Raw genomic sequence first — 4,634 nt, 5'->3', positions numbered from 1 at the left:
TTTGAACAGTGGACGTTACATTTCAGATGTGTTACGACCCGTGCCTCTACCCTTCCTTCGATGATCCCTGCGAAACCCTACATTTCAGCAGGATAATGCACGACCGCATGTTGCAGGTTCTGTACGGGTCTTTCGGGATACAGAAAATGTTCGACTGCTGCCCTGGCCAGCACATTCTCCAGATCTCTCACCAACTGAAAACGTCTCGTCAATGGTGGCCGAGCAACAGGCTCGTCACAATACGCCAGTCACTACTCTTGATGAACTTTGTATCGTGTTGAAGCTGCATGTGCAGCTTTACCTGTACACGCCATACAAGCTCTGTTTGATTTAATACCCAGACGTATCAAGGCCGTTATTGCGGCGAGAGGTGGTTGTTCTCGGTACTGATTTCTCAGGATCTATGCACCCAAATTGCGTGAAAGTGTAATCACATGGCAGTTGTAGTATAATACATTTGTCCAATGAATACCCATTTATCATCTGCGTTTCTTCTTGATGTAGTAATTTTAATGGCCAGTAGTGTATGGTTGGTCGGGAAAAGCATGTTGTTTGAGGATTTTTTTCTCAGGATGTGTTATAGATGCCAATGTCAAATTTCTTCATTACGGTTATTGATATTTCCTCTACAAACTGTAATTTTTTCGACCCGAAATATCGAAGAGCAAAGGCGGAAGAACCGTCTGAACGAAACAAGATTTCGATGTAGACCTCGACGCGTGGTACGTCACAGGTCAGCCGGCGCGTGTGAAATCAAAATTGAGTTGACGTTAGCGAAGTATATAAGTTTCTTCAGGAGTTGTACCTCGATTAAGTTATTTACACCATAGGAAACAAAATGGAGGCCATTTGAAAAAATAGGGTTTTTTTTCATCGAGTTTTCGACTTCGTCGGCCAAGAAAAAATATTTTTAGTTGCTGGATCGGAATAAAAGTGGTACAACTCCTAGAACATTTAGTTAGCTTCGCCGGAAACCAAGAATCATGCCAATCGGTTCAGTAGATTTGAAATTACCACATTGCGCGATAGAAAAACGTCATTTCGAGAAAAACGTGTTTGAAGTTTTGACTACATATACATGCAATATTATGCAACTTACGTTCACTCTGCTATTCCGGCTCCTTAAACGTGTCCTTCCTCTTCATCACAGAGGGCGTTCTGCTCGATCTGGGCCATCCTGCGCTGCTCCAGAGCCGCTCGTACGGTCGGTGACAAGCGGTTTTCCGGTCGCTTGAATCCGGTGGTGGTCCGAATGCTTGGCGAACTGCGTCGAATAGAGTCCCAGGGTGACGCCAATCGTTGTCATGGTCTTCAAAATTGCTGAATACTCTTCGTTGAAGCTGCTCACTGCCAGGAATGTAGCAATCTCCACAGTCTTCGCACCAGAATGCAAATGATTGGGGGCTAACTTCCAAACACACGCGTTCAAACTTTCTTTTGAATTTTGTGTGTTTCCTTCCAAGCACCGATACAATAACTCGTCCTCCGAAACAAAAAAAAAAACTGGTGCGTGAAAAAGGCCGATTTCAGGCAGGTACATTTTTTTGTTCAAATGGTTCTGAGCACTATGGGACTTAACTTCTGAGGTCATCAGTCCCCTATAACGTAGAACTACTTAAACCTAACTAACCTAAGGACATCACACACATCCATGCCCGAGGCAGGATTCGAACCTGCGACCGTAGTAGTCGCGCGGTTCCAGACTGTAGCGCCTAGAACCCCTCGGCTACTCCAGCCGGCATTTTTTTTTGTTTTTTCTGTTTTTTGTTCAACCGCGAATAAGAAACATTTCCGTTCCGTATTCGGAGAAACCGTTTCAGGGGTAGGTTCTAAACACTTTTATGGATCCAAAAATGCAATTTTTAAAAAATCGATTTTTTGAGCGAAAGGATAGTAAACCTGCCCTTAATTAATAATCAGAAAACCCTACTGAAAGAGACGTATTGTGTATTGTTTATTTAAACCAGGGACCTAGAAACGACGAAGAGGCTTCGTCCTGCCATAGCCCTTAGTGGTTCACAACCCCACAACAGGCCACACCAGCCCACCCACCCCACCGACGCCCCACATCGAACCCAGTGTTATTGTGCAGTTAGGCCCCTAGTGGACCCCTCCTGGAACGTCTCATACAAGACGAGTGTAACATGAAATGTTTGCGTGGTAGAGTAATTATGGTGGACGCGTATCTGAATATAGTGTTTGCGTAGTAAACGCCGACATAGTGTAACTGAGGCGGAATAAGGGGAAGCAGCCCGCATTCGCCGAGGCAGATGGAAAACCGCCTTAAAACCATCCACAGGCTGGCCGGCACACCGGACCTCGACACTAATCCGCCGGGCGGATTCGTCCTGGGGACCGGCACACCTTCCCGCTCGGGAAGCAGCGCGTTAGACTGCGTGGCTAGCCGGGCGGGCAAAAGAGATGTAGTCCGATGGTGGCCATTGTCAAGACTGCAGAAGGCTAACAGGCAGCCATTTCAACTTCTAACACTCCTACAGTCAAGTTCGTTCTTTTAAAACAGAACCGAAGGAAAACGCAAGATCTACAACGTTGCGCATATTCTAGTTCCGTAACTACTTCAAAATCATTGGCGAACACCAGTATTCTGCGAGACTGCGGTTCGAACGACACCACGCCCGACAGGTCGCCAAGACATCCTGCAGACAGAGATGGAGGAAGCAACTGAGTGTCCCCATTCAGCTCTGGATCAGATGCTAGTTGCAGCTGCTCTGTTAATTCTATGGCATCGTCGGACGACGCCTGTGTGGGCTGTGGCTGTAAGCGAGGACGTAGCCAGGATTCTGTGAAAGATGGAATTCAATTTGTTTAACAGGAGCATTCACACAAGGTTGGCGCCGGTGGTGACACCTACAACGTGCTGACATGAGAAAAGTTTCCAACCGATTTCTCATACACAAACAGCAGTTGACCGGCGTTGCCTGGTGAAACGTTGTTGTGATGCCTCGTGTAAGGAGGAGAATTGCGTACCATCACGTTTCCGACTTCGATAAAGGTCGGATTGAAGCCTATCGCGATTGCGGTTTATCGTATCGCGACATTGCTGCTCGCGTTGGTCGAGAGCCAATGACTGTTAGCAGAATGTGGAATCGGTGGGTTGAGGAGGGTAATACGGAACGCCGTGCTGGATCCCAACAGCCTCGTATCACTAGCAGTCGAGATGACAGGCATCCTATCCGCATGGCTGTAACGGATCGTGCAGGCACGTCACGATCCCTGAGTCAACAGATGGGGACGTTTGCAAGACAACAACCATCTGCGCGAACAGTTTGACGACGTTTGCAGCAGCATGGACTATCAGCTCGGAGACCGTGGCTGCGGTTACCCTTGACGCTGAATCATAGACAGGAGCGCCTGCGACAGTGTACCCAATGACGAACTTGGGTGCACGAATAGCAAAACGTCATTTTTTCTGATGAATCCAGGTTCTTTTTTCAGCATCGTGATGGTCGCATCCGTGTTTGGCGACATCACCGTGAACGCACATTGGAAGCATGTATCCGTCACCGTCATACTGGCGTATCACCCGGCGTGATGAAATGGGGTGCCATTGGTTACTCGTCTCGGTCACCTCTTGTTCGCATTGACGGCACTTTGAACAGTTGACGTTACATTTCAGATGTGTTACGATCTGTGGTTCTATCCTTCATTCGATTCCTGTCAAACCCTAAATTTCAGCATGATAATGCACGACCTCATGTTGCAGGTCCCGTACGGGCCTTTCTGGATACAGAAAATGTGCGACTGCTGCCCTGGCCAGCACATTCTCCAGATCTCTCACCAAATGAAAACGTCTGTTCAATGGTGGCCGAGCAACTGGCTCGTTACAATACGCCAGTCACTACTCTTCATGAACTGTGGTATCGTGTTGAAGCTGCATGGACAGACCTGTACACGCCATCCAAGCTCTGTGTGACGCAATGGCCAGGTGTATCACGGCGGTTATTGCGGCCAGAGCTGGTTGTTCTGGGTACTGATTTCTCAGGATCTATGTACGTGAATTGCGTGAAAATGTAATCACATGTCAGTTCTAGTATAATATATTTGTCCAATGAATACCCGTTTATCATCTGCATTTCTTCTTGGTGTAGCAATTTCAATGGCCAGTAGTGTATAAATTGTAATGCAAAGTTCCCGTTTGAGCTTCTTACTGTAGCGTCTATGCAACATAGTGTGACATCAATGCGGATATATAAGCACTGACATGAAAGTAAGGAAGTAATGTGAAATTCGTGTCTTTCCGACGTGTGTGCGGTAAATGTGGAAACGTGAACTACAGCGATGTCATTACCAAATGCGTCGATACAGAACCAACGTGCTGTTATTCTTTTGTTGCCTGCCGAAGGGCAAACACTGATAGACATGCATCGAAGAATGTATATGTGGCAGCATGTTTGTCAAAAACGTTCGGGAAACTGCGACAAGGGACGGACGCTGCTGCTTCGTGATAACACGAGTCCCCACATGTGTAAGGCGGGGCAGCTCTAGTGGGAGGCACTCGAGCACCCGCCTCATAGTCCTCACTTCACACTCTACGATTTTCACGCCCTTGATCCCTTAAGAAAGGTCTTGAAGGATCGACGACTCCCGTCAGACGGTGATGTTTATCAGCCACT

The sequence above is a fragment of the Schistocerca cancellata genome, chromosome 10 (genome assembly GCF_023864275.1).
Source record: "Schistocerca cancellata isolate TAMUIC-IGC-003103 chromosome 10, iqSchCanc2.1, whole genome shotgun sequence".
Classification (NCBI taxonomy): Eukaryota; Metazoa; Arthropoda; class Insecta; order Orthoptera; family Acrididae; genus Schistocerca; species Schistocerca cancellata.
The sequence above is the reverse complement of the archived record's forward strand: the minus strand, read 5'-3'. Positions refer to the sequence as shown.